This window comes from Bos grunniens, chromosome 25 (assembly GCF_055505025.1).
Source record: "Bos grunniens cultivar Pamir isolate PY7600 chromosome 25, Bosgru_T2T1.0, whole genome shotgun sequence".
NCBI classification, from domain to species: domain Eukaryota; kingdom Metazoa; phylum Chordata; class Mammalia; order Artiodactyla; family Bovidae; genus Bos; species Bos grunniens.
This window is the reverse complement of record NC_141189.1, coordinates 11855949-11875487: the sequence shown is the minus strand read 5'-3', so window position 1 is coordinate 11875487 and position 19539 is coordinate 11855949. Positions and strand designations below refer to the sequence as shown.

Genomic DNA, 19539 nt, shown 5'->3' with positions numbered 1-19539 from the left:
ACTCTTTGCGACCCCATGGACTATATAGTCCATGGAATTCTCCAGGCTAGAGTACTGGAGTGGGTAGCTGTTCCCTTCTCCAGGGGATCTTCCCAGCCCAGGGATCAAACCCAAGTCTCCCTCATTGCAGGCAGATTCTTTACTAGCTGAGCCACCAGGGAAGCCCAAGAATTACTGCAGTGGGTAGCCTATCCCTTCTCCAGCCTATCTTCCCAACTCAGAAATCAAAGCAAGGTTTCCTGCATTGCAGGTGGATTCTTTACCAGCTGAGCAATCAAGGAAGCCCCAATTCATGTTGAGGTCTGACAGAAAAGAACAAAATTCTACAAAGCAATTATCCTTCGAATAGAAAATAAATAAATTTTAGAAAAAAAGAAATGGTCTTTTATCAACCTTTGTACCTTACCAATCAATCCTTCCAGACCTGCAATCTTTACTCCTGTTCAGCCTCCTCAATTTTTCTGGAAATCAGAAACACTGCCTGCATACACAGAATTCTCTGCAAAAAGACAAGTGCTAACTTTGGGCAGGGAAACAGAGTTTCAACCAGTCTCCTCTATGCAAAACACCAGGCATTCCTAAGTTGCTGGCATTCCTGTCAACTGCTCTGATTTGCAGGCTGCCCACTTCTTAATGCTATTTCTATTGATATATTCCCTGTGCAACTGAACTGAAGAATTGATGCTTTTGAACTGTGGTGCTGGCGAAGACTCTTGAGAGTCCCTTGGACTGCAAGGAGATCAAACCAGTCAATCCTAAAGGAAACCAACTATGAATATACACTGGAAGGACTGTTGCTGAAGCTAAAGCTCCATTAGTTTGGCCACCTAATGAGAAGACTCAACTCACTGGAAAAGACCCTGATGCTGGGAAGGACTGAAGGCAAAAGGAAAAGGGGTGGCAGAGGATGCGATGGTAGATAGCATCACCGACTCTATGGACATGAATTTGAGCAGACTCCAGGAGACAGTGGAGAACAAAGGAGCCTGGAGTGCTACAGTCCATGAGGTTGCAAAGAGTCGGACACAACTTAGTGACTGAACAACTGTGCAAATGAGGTTGAAAACTAAAAATGCACTATTTCCTTGCACTGGCTCACTGGCTACATCCAAGTCAGCATCTTTTCCAAAATCAACTTCTGGTTGACATTACCGAACTATGCTCCCAAATAAGTAAATTCTAAATTTACCGATAGGACATGCACGCTGAGAAATCAATAATAAACGGCTTTCCATCCACCATGCGCCCTCTGCCTCCTGGCTCTACCTAGAATTTGCCTGGATTAATTTTTTCTCTCCTAGACACCACCATAAAGTCCAAAAAGGTTCCATACTGAACACATAACAAATAAATAAAAGTCTGTGTCAAACCTGAAAAACTCCAATAAAACTCTGTGGTATAAATGATGAAAGCCTCTGTAAAAAGTCCCACGAGCACCAACCACATAGGTACAAAAGGAGAACAGCGTGAAAGGGAACACAGGTGGCCCAGGACGGAAAATTAGGAAAACACAGGCTCCTTTGAATGATGCCAAGAAGTCCTCCAAGAGAACCCAAGGAATGTGGACTCTAAGCCTGGAATGTTGTTTCTCAACTCTTCCTCTGAGAATCCCCTGAAGTGCCAGGGAACACACCACCCAAGACAAATGGAACAGCTTTTCAATCAGGTGGACGTTACTGGTTCTCCAAGAGTTTTTGTTACCGTACTTAATCTCGTACCTAAAGTCCTTAGGTAGCAAAATCAACTTGATATTGATCAAAATAGTTAACACAAAAAGGGACGTGGGAAGCTCACAAATCAAAGATGTCACACAAAGGAAAGGAAAAGAAAGAGTATAGGTGAAATGAAAAAGCGATTCATTTTCACAAAGTGGTGAGGTATGGCTTCAGGTTGGATTTACGCCTCTTCTCAATGATGAGATCTCCAGGAAATAAGCACAGGGGTGTTGTGCAAAAGTAGAAACATCACAGGGACTGGAGCCAGACAGACCTGGATTTAAAATGGGCTCTGTGGGCGAGTAACTGTAAAACCTCAGGCAAGCCAATTAACCTAAGTTTCCCATCCATAAGATGTGGGTATCACCCCTATATGCAGGACTGTTGTAAAACTGGTAAAAAGGATAAAACATAATTGTCCCATGGTGGATACCCAGTGAGTGAGTATAGTGGAGCTGTTCTGAGAAAAACACTGCTTCCTAAGATTCCTAAGATAGCTTTGATCCATATTTTTTTACTCTTGTGTATCTCCTAACCTTCCTTCCTTCCCCTTCCTGCCAAATCCCTCCATTCTCTCAAACTCCAGCAGACCACGCCAATTTAGGAATTATCTATAAGGTACTGATTTCTCAATTTACTCCTGAATATTCCAATGCCCCCAGGGCATCCAATGGGGAGGCAGGGGTTACTGGTAAAGAATCTGCCTGCCAATGCATAGGACACAAGAGACATAGATTGGATCCCTGGACTGGGAAGATCCCCTGGAGAAGGAAATGGTAATCCACTCCAGTATTCTTGCCTGGAGAATCCCATAGACAGAGGAGCATGGCAGGCTACAATTCGTGGAGTCAAAAAGAGTCAGACATGGCTGAGCACACACACAGACCAATGCCTTCCAATTCCACTGCATATGAATGGACTTGTATTTGGCATTGGTCATTTCAAAGATACTTACTCAAAAAAAAAAAGTCAAGATTTCAAAGCCGTTGTGTATTTGCCAGTTGCTGTTTTGTTTTACCTAAGAACCTTAGTGTCTTAAAAATAAACTTTACCTACAAAAATATATTCCTTAACAGCCAATGAAAGTAGATTTATGAATATCAAAAGCATAATAATTTAATTCACTAAACAATTTCACAGCGGTTCTCAAAGGCCACAATGTTTACAATTGGTAATTGCTATCATTCTTGCAGTGCTTACTTTTTAAATCATTGATTTATTTTTTCTAAATGAATTTTCGTGGTAATGAACTGAAGATCCCACAAAGATACTGATGTCTGTAACAATGTTTTATACAGTACTCAGCAGTAGCTGCTCATGGAGATACTCAGGCTTATATGAATTGTCTTTCATCACAAGGAACAGCCTCTGCCAAGAGAGAACAAAATGAATACATGAAAAATCATGCCATTCCTTTACTGTACGACCTGGTCAGTTTAACCGTGGATAACTTTTGGTGTCTCTGCATCCCGTACGACAGGTTCAGAACCTGCAAAGTTAATAAGGACTAACAGAACACTTTAAGTTTCTCAGAAGAAAAATTCTAAATAATTACCTAGCTCTCAGAAATGAACCAACACCAATAAGACATATACCTAAGGTTACAAAAGGATCACAAGAGATATAGGTCAATCAGTCATTCATTCACTTAGTCACTGAACACTTTTAGGATCACAATAATCCTATCTGGTAACTCAGACTTGTATATGAAACAATTCAAACAATAAGAATTTATGAAATGCCCAATATACAATAAGAAAGGGATTGGCAAACTTCTGTAAAATAATCACATAGTAAATATTTTAAGCTTTTCAGGCCATAAGGTCTCTGCTGCAACTATGGGATTCTGCTGTTGTACCACCAAAGTAGCCAAAGACAATAATGTAAATGAATGGATACTTCCGTGTTCCATAAAACTTTATGAACACTGAAATGTGAATTTCACATAATTCTCACATGTAGTGAAATACTCTTCCTTTGATTTCTTTTCAACCATTTAAAAACGTAAAAAAAAAAAAAAAATTTTAGTTCATTCCCATACAGGTAGTTCCCTAGTTTGGCCTATGAGCCAGTCTGCCAATCCCCATACCTGGTCCAATGTGATGTGCATGTGGGCAGCCATCAAGAAGAACTAAACATTCTCCCTGTTTTCTAAGATGGAACAAGAGAAATAAACCAACAATCAGAGCACAATGTGATAAATACGAAGAGAGGAGTGCCCCCATATTACAGAAGCCAGCAGACAAAGCAATCATGGAAATTTCTCGTAAACTGGCAATAAACACATAAGCAGTTCTATGTTGGTTTTTCTATACAAAACAGATTGTTAAAAGTTACCTTAATAAACTGTGACTTTAAAAAAAAAAAAGCCTTCACCACTCACATCTGCTAAGACTTTATCAGAACATGCCTGGGTGCATTTTAGAACGTCCTTTTTAATTAGTGTTCCAGGCCAGGACCTCCGGCAAAATCCATTCTCCATTGATGTGCCAGGAAGCAAGCATGTCCCAGGTGGTAGCTGACTGAGACTCTTAAGGTCAAGTCCACAGGTCTTGCCTGTTTATTTCACCAAAGTCCTTTAGTTGTCACAGGTAATAGTTTTCAAGTACTCTGGGATAGAAAGAATCAAACAGGTTTTTTTTTCCCCCACAAGGGAAAGGTCAATGGAATAATCAAGTTGGCCAGAGTCTCAAATATTTGCCTGCACCCCACTGGTTCTGCCTAATCAAATCAGGTTTATTAGAGGGTCACCTCTAATCAGCACTAGGTTTTATCTGCATTTGGAGATATTTAGGCAGATTTATTTTAACTACCTCAGAACAAACAAAACTTGGGTCTTGAGGCTTTAATTGTCACAACTGTCTGCCCGGATGTTTTCTTCCAAGGGGGAAGCTGAGGGAGCCAGGAGGCAGGCTGACATCATCAGCTGTGTATTTAATTAAAGCAAGATGAAGGGCAGGCAGGCTGCAGATGACAGTGGGTCAGCCTTCCTGTCCCAATACAGTAAGGCCACACCACTCAAGACAATCCAAGTGGCTAAAGGCTTCTGCCCCATCCCACCCCATCCACTCATCTGGCAGAAGGACCATCTTTTCTGACTTCCAAGAAGGCAGACGCTCCAGTGTGAGCTTTTGACTTCTCCATGAGCCCTGAAAGTCACATGAAAGGAAAATCAACAACTACCAACTCCTAACTGCCAACAGGCCACAAGTTCCTTAAAGTACAAAACAAGTCTTCACAGTGATGAATGGTCCAAACATTCACAGTTTCCACCAGAATTCCAGATGTGTTGGCAGCTAGTTTCCCCCCTTGGATGTCTCAGTGATCCAAGATTTCATGGAATAGCTAAGATCCTGCTTTAATGTGACAGCAGGCTTCTGTATTCTGGTATCTTAATATGAGATTGCATCAGGCTTGGAAGTGTCCTTTATTTGAAGCACCTTTGGTAATACAAATTTTTTCTCCCCCAAGAGGAAAAAAAAAATCCTGATGTTGGCTTTGTGACCCAACATCAAATTCAGGAATTCAAACAAGTTCTCCCACCTGAGAACACAGGGAGTCAAGTGAACCCAGGATCTGCGTGGTTCTTTTCTTGGTCAGTTTCCTCCCCAAGAAGTCAGTCTGAAGGCTGGGGGGACAGGGCTCCTCTCGCATTCACCCCTCTATCCTCGCTGCTTTCCTGTGCTGACACTGACTGAACAGAACACACTCACTGACCAGCAATCCTGTGCCCCCTTTTTTTAAGGAATGAGAAAACTCACTGGTCTAAAAGGCAGGAAAAATGTGAGTAAAATAAACAAATTTTAAAATATGAGCAAAGTTTTAAAATCTGGACAAAAACCAAGAAGCTGCAAGCTGGGTGTTTCTGTTTGTATCAGGTTTTGTCCTCAACAGTCAGTCAACCAAGCTATTGAAGGAGTGTGAGGAACCTGAGCCTTTGCGGTAACACCAGTCAAGAACTCATTTCATGCTGGTGACAAGCTCTTATTTCCCAAGAGGCCTTTCCAAGAGACCTAGAGGTCAGCTGTGCATGGACTTCTAATGACTCTGAAATGACCCTGTGTCCCTGCTGCGGTCACCACACAGTTGGGAAGGGGCAGAGGAGCCGTTTGTCAGGAGGCCCCAAGAAAATTACTAAACAAATCCTGTCTGCCAAGAAAGCTGGAGGCAAAGACATGAGATAGGGGAGAGATATGAGACGGACAAAGAACTCATCTGTCCTGCCACCATCCTACTCCCATCCTAAACTTCCTTTTTTAATGTCCATGGCATCAGCAGCCCTTCAAAGGGTTGGCCTAAGAAATAAGATGGGCTTAGATTTTTCTGTCCCCAAGTCTCTTCTCCTCTGCCTGTACACTCTGGGCCTGTCAGAGCTGACTGCACAGCACAGCCCAGAGGGCGAATCAGATACTGAAATGGTTCCTTAAAAACTGGTAATAAACCACAGTCCAAACCCTCTCTCCTAACCCATTCCCGAAAAAGGCACAGTTCCTTCCCTAAGACAACTCCCCCACGTTCCTGAGAGCAGGGGGCCTTCATATACCCTCAGGCCAGCTGTCCAACCTCTGGTCAAAAGCCTAATGCTCACCTTTGGGTGACCCAAAAGGGGAGTCTCCTGCCCATCCCCCAAAACCCCTACCCACTCCTCAGTGTTTCTCAAACTGGAGAGAGCATCAGAATCACCTGGAGGACTTGTTAAAGCATAAATTGCTGAGCTCCACCCCCACAGTTTCTGATTAACTAAACCTGGAAAATGAAGTCACTCAGTCATGTCTGACTCTTTGCAACCCCATAGGCTGTAACCTCGGAGAAGGCAATGGCACCCCACTCCAGTACTCTTGCCTAGAAAATCCCATGGACGGAGGAGCCTGGTAGGCTGCAGTCCATGGGGTCGCTAAGAGGCGGACACGACTGAGCGACTTCACTTTCACTTTTCACTTTCATGCATTGGAGAAGGAAATGGCAACCCACTCCAGTGTTCTTGCCTGGAGAATCCCAGGGACGGGGGAGCCTGGTGGGCTGCCGTCTATGGGGTCACACAGAGTCAGACACAACTGAAGCGACTTAGCAGCAGCAGCAGCAGGCTGTAGCCTATCAGGCTCCTCCATCCATGGGATTCTCCAGGCAAGAATACTGGAGTGGGTTGCCATTTCCTTACCCAGGAGATCTTCCCAACCCAGGGATTGAACCCGGCCAGGTCTCCCACATGGTAGGCAGACACTTTACCGTCTGAGCCACCAGGCAGATCTCAGTATACCTGGGGTGGGACCCAAAAAACAAATCTGCATTTCTAACAAGTTCCCAGGTAAGGCTGATACTTCCTAGTTTAGGGACTATGATTTGAGAATCATTGCTATGAATTTATAAAAAACAAGAAAGCCAGGTGACTGACTGTTCTTTTTTTTTTTAAATATGACAGCCCCCAAATTAATACAGAGCCTAGAGCTTTTTATATGTATAAAACAGATGCCAAAATCCTGAAGTGTTTGCTTTGTTGTATAAGCAGCCAGTTGTGATTTTGCACTCAGCCACAAAGCACGATTGTACTTTTTTTTTTTTCATTAACTGGAGGATTTGCTTCACATCTGTATTATTGTTTTACGTTTCTAATTACCGGGCTGTGAGGCGCCAAATGGTCAACAAGCTTTCCTACTGTCTTTCAGGTGCACCAAGTGGTACCAGCTGAAGAGAGCCTTGTTTTATGGGACTGCTGGACGACACACCCGCTGCCTGTGGACACTCACCTGTGGCTAAGACAGGAACACAAATGAACCACAGAAACACAACCTCTACCAATTAACTAACCTTTTCAAAGCAAGAGCACTTAGCGCCTTATTTCCTCATCAGAAGTCCTGTTATTTGACTGCAGTCAAGGGGAGCTATAGCTGAGAAAGTCCACCTCTAACCTTTTTCTTTCTGGCTCTTTAAAACACACAGTTACCACCTTCAAAGACCAAATGAGAATACCCAACTTAATGAATGAAATGAAAATAAAAACACCATGAGTGGTCAGGTCTGTGTTAAAGGGAGATACCTCAGATTTTAAAAAGCTGCCATGAGCATAGCTCTCTTGGCTGTTAACTCCCAGCCCTTCCCTGAGGAGTTGGACATGAGCCCTGGAATTGGGCTACCTGGTTTGAATCTCGATTCCATCACTTGATTCCAGCTGTGAACACAGTGGCATATCACCAAACTCTCTAGGCATCGATTTCCCATATATAAAGTGAAGACAGTGACAGCACACAGACTTCATGGGGCTGACTTCATTATCAGCGATAATCCATGTAAAGTGCTTGTCACAGTGCTAGGCACATTTTAAGTATGTAAGTAAGCCTTAGGCATTACTATTGTTTTCTGTGAAGCTCTGGGGCAGGACATGGAAAGGTCTGTAAATTATGGACAGGATGGCTTCTCCTCCTTCCCAAAGGGACTCAGCAAGACTGGGAGCAGCTGATGTGAGAAGGAGGTCAAGAAGACTTTGAAAGAGGAGAATGAGTGAGTTTATAAAGATGTGGTAGGCTCTTCCAGGCAAACTAGACAGGAAAAACGGAGATGGGACAGGGGAAAAAAGCAGACAAGTCTGTCTAATGACTGGTAAAAACTGTTCTCAAAGGTCTCCCACCAAAGCATATTGTGATCTCAAAGCATCTGAAAATGATTAGCGCTGAATACAGAAGTTTTATAAACTTCTCCTAACCAGATCCAATCTTTGTTCAAATCCCCTCCCAACCTCTTCCCATCTAGAACTGCCTCAACAGAATGGACACTAAGTTGAAATGGAGAGAAGTAAGGACGTCCCCTTCACAGAGTAAGAATAAGAAGCCCAGGAGAACAAAGCTGAGCTGATGAGAGAGCAGGAAGGGTGAGCCCGGGGTCAGAGGAGCCCAGGAGTAAAGGCCAGAAGGACAAAATGAGCACACACTCTTCCAGTGGCTGCTTCCTAACAAAGGTAACCCTGAGAAGTGTGCAATCAAGAACCAATAAAGTACAAAAGGGGCAATTCCTCTTCAAGGAGCATAAAAAAGCCCGCAACTGCATGAGCACATGCATGCACTATAAGGAGAATTAAAGTAACGCTTAGTACACTTAGAGAAAATTACATTTCTGGCTTCAGACACGCATGCTATGCTCTGAAACTCAAGAGTGAGAAGTGTTCTGTCAATGACCCCAGCTCTTGAAAATACAAGTACTATACAGGCAGAGAACACCATACACTCGATACAGAGGATGGCTGAAGAGAGATATCTTCATCCAAAGGGCTAGTTGCACTTTCCTCCCTAAAAGCAAATCAAAACCATTCATCCATCATAACTGTTCTTCACACTCAGGTCTGGTCCACACCTGAAATTCTTTTTAATCTTTTAGGATAGGACACAGATGCAGAGTTACCCCTACCAGAGGGGTTAAATAAAGAAATGAGGGACTTCCCTGGTGGTCCAGTAGTTAAGAATCTGCCTGCCAATGCAGGGGACATAGGTTGATACCTGGTCCAGGAAGACTCCACTTGCAGAGGGGCAACTAAGCCAACTAAGGCCATGCGCCGCAACTACAGAAGCCCACATGCCCTAGAGCCCACAGTCTGCAACAAGAGAAGCCCACAAACAGCAACTAAAGAGTAGCCTCTGCTCACTGCAACTACGTAAGGCCCACGCATAGCAATGGAGACCAAGCACAGGCAAAAATAAAATAAATTTTAAAAAAATTAAGGAGAACTGAGCTTAACTTACTTCTTGGCCCAGGAACAGGCAGAGCGCAGAGCTAACAAGTTCTCTAGGCTCTATCAAGAAGGAAGTCCACACTCCATGACAGCAGCGAAATTCCCAGGCCAGAGTGTCTTCTCAATCCCTTGGATATAGGAACCTTCTCATGGTTATTCACTGAGGAGCCAGACGCAACATCAGATGCCTCACATTCTGCCTGCAAACCACTTAACTCAGTGGATCTCAGTAGTGGTCACTCAGCTCCTAGCTGAAGCACTATGCAACTTATTTTTAAAGATGCCTGGTAAAAAATCGTCCTGCATCTCTGAAGGCCAATTCAGTATGTAATAATCACTTCTGGGTCTTAAAGGTGTCTATGTCTAACTAGACAACCTGTAACAAAGATGTAAGTCTAATTTACTTCTCCCCCCACCCCCACCATAGTCCTCACTGGATGCAGTAAAGCACACACTCAGAGTTGGACAGTCTCAATTTCTTATACTCTCTTCTTTTTCCAAAAGATAGTAAATCTAAGATAAAATCTGACACAATTTATGTGCCTTTGTAAAACTTTGCCTGTCCATAATTTACAAATTGAAAAAAAAATTTCTGTGATGAAAAAGCTGTTTTACTTCAGAAAAATATGGTCACTGCATCTGTAGAAACAGCCAAGAGCCAACTTAAACTTATAATAAAACTACAAACACAGCCAGAAAAATCTCAAAGATGCTTCCAGCTCCCAAGTTCCAAGATTCTTTATTTTATTCCCAACATTTAATACAATATGTCAACCATGCTATATACTCAGCACATGATTCTTAATGACAACCTCTAAAACGGATACAGGCTATAAAAGATGATTTCACAAAGCTTAAAAATAAAGCTCCCACCCATCAATCCATCCCCACATGCCACAGCAGTTGATTTTACAACTATTTACACATCTCTCCTGACTCTCTCTACCTCCAAGTGTGAGTCGCTCAGTTGTGTCCAACTCTTTGCGACCCTCTGGACTGCAGCCCGCCAGGCTCCTCTGGAATTCTCCAGGCAAGAATACTGAAAGTGGGAGCTATTTCCTTCTCCAGGGGATCTTTGTGACCAGGGATAGAACCTGGGTCTCCTGCACTGCAGGCGGAGTCTTTACCATCTGTGCCACCAGCTAAGCCCATTTTCCCCCAAACCAGGGCTAAAAACACCCCTGGCACAGACACTAACAGCAACCTTGCCAAAGAGCAGCCAGGAGACAGACCAGTTTTATACAAGAGATATTCTATCAACTGCAGGATCTACTTTCAAGCTGTTTAGAATAACTCACCCCAAACCCACATAACCAACCTATTCCAAGAAAGTTACCAACAGCTCACCTTAAGAGCCAGAGACCACCCCATAAAGAGCAATGCTACTTTATGCAGACCTAAATTCTTCAATAAGATTAACTTACCTAATAGGATTTAGGGACGCTATGAAGGCCATTATGGTGTCTCCTACAAGCTAGAGGCTCCAAAGGCTTTAACTATTTGATTTAATCCAATCTGGTCTAATCTAATCAAGGCTGTCTCCCTGTATTCTGTCAGTAGACTCTGAGCAGTGATCTAAAAAAATGAAGGGAAAACTTCCATTCAAATCACACCCTACAGACCTTATACATATTAGCCTTTATCTAGAAATGAGGGCAAACCTGATGTTTGTGGATCTCTTGTGTGTGGATCTTTTGATGCCTTAATTTGCTAGCTCCTATAATCTGCTTAGGCTAAGAAATGATTATAGGATCTATTTGATGTAGAGACTTTAATTATATGGCCTGAGGAAGATTTCACATGTTGATCAGCAATCTTACTCAAAAAACCACTTTCCCTCCCAGCTCCAAGAGGAGTAAAAATCTGCAAAAATTCAGCAGGAGGCTCTTTGTGCAGACAGAGGCTGCTCAGCAGCAGAGAGATTCTCCTTGACTGACAGCAGGTCTCCACATGAGGTGGTTTCTGTCCCCTAAGAGAATGCAAGCACTCTCCCCAGCACAAAGATAGAGATATACAGCAAATCCATGTTGGAGCATTCTGAGTTCACCTGACCAGTACAACTGGCATGCTAACTAATAAGTTAGCTTATGTCCCAGATCCTCATTTCCCAAGCTGTTTTATCACACCAGTAATAAGCTCACAGGCTAACTAATATGGGTTAAAGCAGCGTAAAAAGTCAGAGAAAATAAAAATTAAATGCACCAGCTAGTAACTTTAGACCTACACCTGTCCAGTGCAGTAGCTACACTGGGAAAAAAGACATCAGTATCTCAATATTCCTATACACACAGGAATATATCAATATACGGACTTTCCCAGTTGCTCAGTGGTAAAGAATCTGCCTGCCAAGCAAGATAATGATGATCCCCTTCAGAAGCACATGGCAACCCACTCCAGTATTCTTGCCTGGAGAATCCCATGGACAGAGAAGCCTGTCAGGGCTACAGTCCATGGGATGGCAAAAGAGTCAGACAGGATTTAGAAACTAAATAACAATAACAACATATCAATATATACATATATGCATACATATTGAAATGACTAAAAATTTTTGATATATTGGTTAAGTTATTAAAGTTAAATTCATGTCTTTTTACTTTTTAATGTGGCTACTAAAGACTTTTAAATTGAATATGTGACTCATATTTCAATCGGACAGCACTGTTTCAGACAATCTGTTCACTTTAACTCCTTGAAACAATTTCAAAAGAGAAGTACATATTTCATCCCATTAACTCCATCAGGTCAAGGCCAGATGCTAATCTTCAAAGGAAGAATAAAACAATCTTTGAACAAATATTTACTGAGGCCTCAAGAGGAACAGGAATCACGGATTCCAGTGCCAGCTCAGGCACCAAGTATCTGAATCAACCTTGAACATGCTCTCTAATTTCTCCAAACTTCTAGTTGCTTGTCCATCTTTGAGATGAAGAGGTTTCACAGACCTCTTGCCCAAATGCCTACCTCTGGTTAAGGCAGGAATAGTCAGTCCTGTTAAGCGTAGCAGCAGGACTGATTCTCTGCCTACAGAGCCACAACCTCACTTTACCAAGTGCCTCCAGCTTTGGGGAATTCTCCAGAACATAGTACATCAAACAATCCAGGAAAGTCTAGTTTCAAATAGTAGCCTCTGAGCAAAATAGTCACGTGTCTACCACAAGAAACATTTCCTCACGCTCTACTAACAGCACATTTAAACTTAAATGCTTCGGAAAAGCTGTTATTTTCAAGAACTCTAAGGTCAGTGAGAGATCCAGAGAGGAAACCCCAACTATCAGAGGGAGGATAACAGCCCCCAAAGACGTCGACCAGAAAAGACACACAGCCTGCCAGCGACGTCCTCGCACTGTCTGACACCAGTCATGCCCAGGCAGCCCTGGCTCCTCACATAACACTACCTCTAACATCTCCCTCTGAACCAGATCTGTATTCCCAGTGGCCTGTAACCTAATTAAGTTTTAAGAAAAGTATTGAGGTTAAAGTATTTTATTCAGCAAATTTATGAGGAACCAGTGGCAGAGCCTCAGCTAACGGCAGGGGATTCAAAGATGCGGAGCAGCGAGCCCTCAAAGGACATCATCTTGCAGTGAACTTGCACAGGACTCTAATGTCCATGCGAAAACTGAGGTGAGCTCAGATGAGAAGGAGGAGATGAAAAACAGCATTTCATTCAGGGAGACCTGAGGGACAAAGGCAAAGAACAGCATGGTACCCGGGGAGCAGTAAGCAGTTCACTTTAAGAAGGCAAACGGAAGTGGCGCGCAGGGCCGGCCTCATGAGCTTGCGGCCTGCGCTCTTCCGGGCCCCTGTGCTCAGGAGGACCCCACACTTGGCTTAATGCTCTGCTGTTGCCCTCTTTAACTTCTAATAATTTTTTAATAAGGATTTCTGCACATTCACCTTGCACTCGGCCCTTCAAATTATGTAGCTGATACTGATGATGAGAAATGGTGGGTCATCAAGCAGGGGACGGGTGGGGCTGAAACAGTGAAAGTCTTCGTCTTTAAACTCAGAATAACCCAGATGCTCTCAACAGAGTGCCCGAGGACAGCCAGGAGTCCTACTGCTAAGATTCTATCTAAGTCAGTAGGTCTGGGGGAAAAAGTCTATGCAAAATATGTATTTTAACAGGCTTCCTGGTGATTCTGATGTCAGAAGTTTGAGAAATGATACCTAAAAAGATTATTAAAACTTTGCCACCTCTTACAGAAAGAAGGAGTGCCAAGAAGGACTTCCTTTGGCATATGTACCTTCTTCCCAACCCCCTTAGCCCATCCCAGACATACAAGGGTCAGCAGGACAACACGGGCTTCCAAAAAGGTCACCAGAGCACAACTTAAGAGAAACAGTACGCCAAGAAATTTAATGGGCTAACCATACCAGTAAAACAAGACTACCACACCACCTCTTGTTGTCTAATTCATATTCAGCTTTAACTACCAGCCCCTTCCTGTAGCTCCTGACCTCCAACCATCAAGTGTAGCAAAGCTATCGGCCCACTTTGGATGGCTGAAATCATGCCATGACCTGAGATTATGTGGGGGCTGAAAAGAGTAGAGAGGAAGGAACACGAAAAACAATTCCACTTTGTACTTCTTAGAAGACAATGCTCCCCTGTTCTTCCTTCTTCCCTGCTAATTCCCAGTGATCGTTCTAGATTTTGCTGAAATGTCACTCTTCAAAACACCATAGAGAGACTAGGGTCCCTTGTATATTCTAAAAGCCTACAATTGTCCTTTTTACCCCTCATTTATTATAGCTATTTGGCTATTGGTTCTGACTTTTTTTTTTTTTTTAATGTTTGTGTCATCCACTAGGCAGTTACACAGCATCAAGAACTCTGTGTAATTCACAAGCACCTACTACTCAGCATCAAGCAGATGCTCAGTAGACATGGTGAATGGATGAAAAAGGTTACAAGTTTGGGGTCAGCCATGGGAAAGAGGATGATGAGGTGACTCTGTTCACAGAGAAACAGGCAAGAAAATAAACATCAGATGAGACTCTGACAACACAGCAAACCAAAGAGGCATAACTGGACCACAGGTGTGGGCAACTGTTTCCTTTCTCCACTCTTCAGCGGTCCTGGGAAGGTGTCCCCTACCCAAACATAAAGTTCTGTGAAACAGGCAGAAGGTGGCAGTTTGGAAGCCAGCTGTTTGAGCCATACAGGCACGAAGCACCAGAAGTCAACATGGTTGCCTCCCTGTTCCCTGGGTAGCTTACGGAGTGAAACACACTTTTTCTTTTAAAAGAAAAAATGTTTCCAGCTTACTCCATAAAACTAGAGGGAAAAAAAAAGTTTTAAAAAAGAAAAAATGTTTCCAGCTCACTCCAGAAAATTAGAAAGGTCTACAGAATCTGAGGGTATGTAAACCAATTTTAAAAGGGGAGTTGTGGGGGTCATGGTTCTAACAGAACCATGGGACAAGACATTAACCCACAGCTCAACTCAGCAATGACGGATACCCAGAAGTCCTGTTCAATTATTCCTTCTTGAGTTCCAGTCTAAATGCTGTTCCTACCTACTTATTTAACCATGTCTGAGTGCTTAAGGTCTTTCCCCACCCACCCAACTTAAATAGTGCTAAGTTCTTAATTAAACACACTGAAAAAATGATGAACAACCATATTCAGGTGCTACATAATTTATTTACATTTATGTAACACTTCCCCCAGGAAACTTAACTCACTTTGCAAACTTAAAATGATCTAGCAGATATTAATCTTCACAGATTTCCCAGGAGAAGGACAAGAATATGAGACACATAATCAATAATAGAACTCTTTACCTTCACACATACACACCTTCCTCCCACAAACCTCTCTAAACCACAGATCTAAACTAATTCAGAAAATTATAGGCGAGATTTTTTTTTTCCAAAAAACCATGCCAAGCAGAAGAGGAAGTAATGACATTCCCACCACACTGAAAAAAAAAAAAAATTACTAAATTTTCCTTCAGCTTTTCTATTCTGTAATATTAAAAAACAAAACCCATCCCACTCCAAAGTTAAATTTTCTAGAACTTAAAACACACCTTGTGGTTAAAAAAAACCAAGTTACTGAATTCTAATACTTATATTGCTCAGAATGTCTCTGACCTCACCCCTCAGAGGAGAATCTGCATTTTAAACAAACATCTGAGGCTTTCCAAGGCCTTCAAAAGTATAAAGTTCTATTTTTTAAGCTGGGTGGTGATTATATGATTTGGGAGCTTATTTTTCTTCTTTAAACCATATATATAAACACACACCACACAGAAAGAAATATATATATATAATTGCTTTAATACTCCTAGGGAATTCTGTCTGTGATAGCAGGCCAGGAACCATGCTTTGCAAACCTGCGTAGCCTTCATCAGAATCTCCTAGGTGCTTTTTAAAGTATAACCATGCTATGGGTTGAATTGTATCCCCTGAAAAAAAGGTATGTTGAAATTCTCTCAGTACCTCAGAATGTGACTATATTTGGAAATAGGTTCATTGCAGATGTAATTAGTTAAGATTAGGTCATAGTGGATTAGGGTGGGCCCCTAATCCAATATGCCTGGTGTCCTTAAAGAAAGACAGAGATACACAGGGAAAACACCGTGTGATGAGGAAGGCAGAGACCAGAGTTGAGCAGCTGCAAACCAAGGAACTCCAAAGACTGCCAACAAACCGCTAGAAGCTAGGAAGGGCAAGCAAGGATTTCCCTACAGGTTTCAGAGGGAGCATGGCCCTGTTGACACCTTGATCTCAGACATCATGCCTCCAGCATGGTGAAAGAATACATTTCTGTCGCATTAAGTTTTACTTCCCTGGTGGTACAACAATTGAGAATCTGCCCACCAATGCAAGGACACAAGTTTGATCCTGCTTCGGGAAGATTCCACATGCCGCGGGGCAACCAAGACCATGCACAACTACTGAGCTGCACTTATTTAGACTGCAAGCTGCAACTACCGAAGCTTGAGCACCCTAGAGCCCTGCTACACAACAAGAGGAGCCGCTGGGATGAGAAGCCTGCACAGTGCAACCAGGGAGCAGAGGAGCCTCGCTTGCCACTAGAGAAAGCCTGCACGCAGCAACAAAGCCTCAGGGCAGCCAAAAAAAATTAAATAAGTTTTCAAAAATAAAATAGTACTTTGTTAGGCAATCATAGTCCTAGGAAACTAATACAAATCCCTTCTGAGAGTAGGGCTGAAAGTGTCTGACCATCTGATCTAATTTTGAGAAGTCTGCCACAGGTTCTAGAATCCTAAGAGCATTTATGCAGGAAAAAACCTCTGAACCGTAATACTCAATTCAGAATGAATACTGTAAAGACCTGTGAATGTTGTAAAGATAAGAAAAAAATTAAGTTTCACAAAGAGTATGAAATTATCCTTTAAAAAGTACACTGTTATTTGGTAGTAATATTTTAGAAACACTAAAATATCTGAAAAAACGAGACACAAGACAGGAACTTTTTTTAACCCAACAGAGAAGAGAGTTCAGGGACTAACAAGGGAGTATGAACAAAGATATTCTGGTGTTTGGCTCTGTAAAAAGAAATAAATGCTGTCCAACAAGCATCACTGCCCAAGTAAGTTGTAAAGAACTGGTCTCAAACTATCCCCGCCAGCCTCAGGTATTGGCCTCTGTTCCCATTTAAAATTACAACATTCAAGAGAGCCCTGACCTGTACCTTTTTTGTTGTGACCATATTTCCAAAGAGCAAATATTTGGAGGAAAGCAGTGAGGGAAAATCTATCTGGTTCCACTATCCATCCATCTGTCCTTGTAAGTGTCTGACTACAATCCACAGCAGACATACTTAGCAAACTTTAAAATACAGCCTCTCAACATTGTTACAATTAAGTCACTCTGAAATGTCATGAAAAGCAATCTAGTCCCATTAAAATCTTCACACTCTCATTAAAAAAGCACTTACAGACTCGAAAATGTTCCTAATACATTATTTAAAGACACAAGATGTACAGTGACTAAAATCCTTGTATAAGGAAGAATAGTAGCAGCCTACTTTTTTTTTTAATGTGCAAATTTGTCATAATTGGGTAATTGGCAAACTGCAGGTAGCAGTCAGGTTGTTATACACTAGTTTCAAAAAGGCTTGGGGGCCCTTCCTCTCTGAAATTCCAGTCCACCCAGGGACCATCCTCATCACACCTTACTTAGTTTTGTCAATGGTCCCTTCTCCTTTCCTGGATTTCTAAGCCCAGGAAGGGGGATGGGCAAGAGTTAGAATTAAAAAAAAAAAATCCAGACCATTTCAGCTGACACCCCCAGGCCACTAGTCCTCACTGTAAAGTCTTGGCCTCTGGTTCACTTGGTCTCCTCCCTTTCAATTAAGGGTCACTGCTATTTATGTGTTGCCATTGGGAGACCTCAGCTTGTTCTTACAGGTCCTAAATCCCCTAAGCGAACAGCAGGAGCCCCAGGCTGTAAGTCTCTTTTCCATTCCTCCCTTCCCCCAGCAACACCCTCCCCCCGCCCCCAAAAAAACCACCTTTAACTCAGAACTGAATTTTGATCAATGAGGGAGTCTGACACCTGCCTCCTAATGCAGCTATTCAATCTCTTCAGTGCAGAGAGATGCAGCAAGCCTTGCAGGGGCCGGGAGGAGTGTGGTCAGGCTGACCCATGGGTTTCACAGGTCTAAATTTCTTTTAGAGTTTGTTTCAACAGAATCACTGAAAATGTTGAGTCTGTATAAAAGATAAGATGTATGACTCCTGCTGGTTCTTTTCCATGGGACTGCATGTCACCACATGATGCACTGTGCCTCCTAATGAAACAGGTGGACTTTTCAAATTCTAAGATCCTCCCTCTAAATCACTTGTGTGTCCTTCTGATACGACTAAGTGCCATGTTAAAAAAAAAAAAAAAACTCTCCCTGCTTGATAATTTGGCTACAATTATTAAAAACAAGTGTTACATAGCTTAAAAATATGCAAAAAATTTCCTGCTTAAGAATTCAAGACCTATTTTCAAGCAGAAGGAAGATGCTGAGGTTTTCTTGGTTCCTTTCCCACCCCAATTCTCTTTCTCACTGAGCTCTCTCATGTATTACACCATGCCATTGCTGGTATGATGAATGAAACAATAAATAAATGTAACATGTTAATCATTCCCCCATAGTTAGTCAAATTGCCATTCAGTGAGGACCTATTACATGCTTGGAGCTTTACCTAATTATTTCATTCTTTTTAGATGGATGTGAATATCCCAATTTTACCAAGAGAGAAAACCTAGAAAGATAAAGCAAGTTAACCAGTCAGAAAGGTATAAAACTGGGGAAAGGACACTGAGCCCTTTGCATCTCCACGGATGAATGAACCCATGAATGAACAAACTAATTGAAGTTAAGACTCCAGGGGCTTCCCTACTGGTCCACTGGTTAAGAATACACCACCTTGCGATGCAAGGGACACCAGTTTGATTCCTGATTTGGGAAGATTTCACATGCCGCAGGGCAACTAAGCACGTAAACCACAACTACTGAAGCCCTGGTACCTAGAGCCCGCGCTCCACAACAAGAAAAGCCACTGCAATGAGAAGTCCAGGCACCGCAACTAGAGAGTAGCTCCGCTCGCTGCACTAGAGAAAGCTTGTGCATGGCAACGAAGACCCAGTGCAGCCAAAAATAAAACACATAAGTAAAGGAATTTTTTTAAAAAGACTCCAGAAGAAGAAATTAAGAATTTACCATGTAAGTTCCCATCATTAAAGCTTTTCAGGAGCCAATATTATGTTTTCATTGTGTTCCTGTTTGGCAGTCCAACACTGAAAAACCAAAGGCAGTATTTTTAGATCATCATTTTACCCAGGGTGAAAAAAAGTCTAGGGGTCTCTACAAATAGTTGTGACTAAAACTCAGTAAAGAATGGCAACAGCTGCAATTAAATACCACTCTCCCTGACTGACTAGCTACCAGAGGGTCACTACCATCCTGCAATCTTTGTACTTGGATATTTACCTATTATTACACTGAGAACAGAGGGTAGTGTAGGTCAGCTTGGGCTGCCATAAGGAAATGGTATAGACTGGGTGGCTTAAACAACAGACATTTATCTTCCCACAGTTTTAGAGGCTGGAAGTCTAAGATCAAGGTGCCAACATG

The 19539-nt window shown here is 42.4% G+C and overlaps 1 protein-coding gene, 1 long non-coding RNA gene and 1 pseudogene across 15 annotated transcripts in view; 2 read left to right on the top strand and 1 right to left on the bottom strand.

The window, feature by feature from the left end:
• LOC147345025 (small ribosomal subunit protein eS6 pseudogene) overlaps positions 1 to 5639 on the top strand; it is a 65740-nt pseudogene extending 60101 nt beyond the window's left edge.
• AUTS2 (activator of transcription and developmental regulator AUTS2) overlaps positions 1 to 19539 on the bottom strand; it is a 1218095-nt gene that overhangs the window by 1158194 nt on the left and 40362 nt on the right. The gene's annotated exons all lie outside the window — the stretch shown is intronic.
• On the top strand, positions 6885 to 7740 carry LOC147345024 (uncharacterized). Its single transcript, XR_015154500.1, has 2 exons — positions 6885 to 7020; positions 7379 to 7740. It is a non-coding gene; the product is annotated as an uncharacterized LOC147345024 (long non-coding RNA).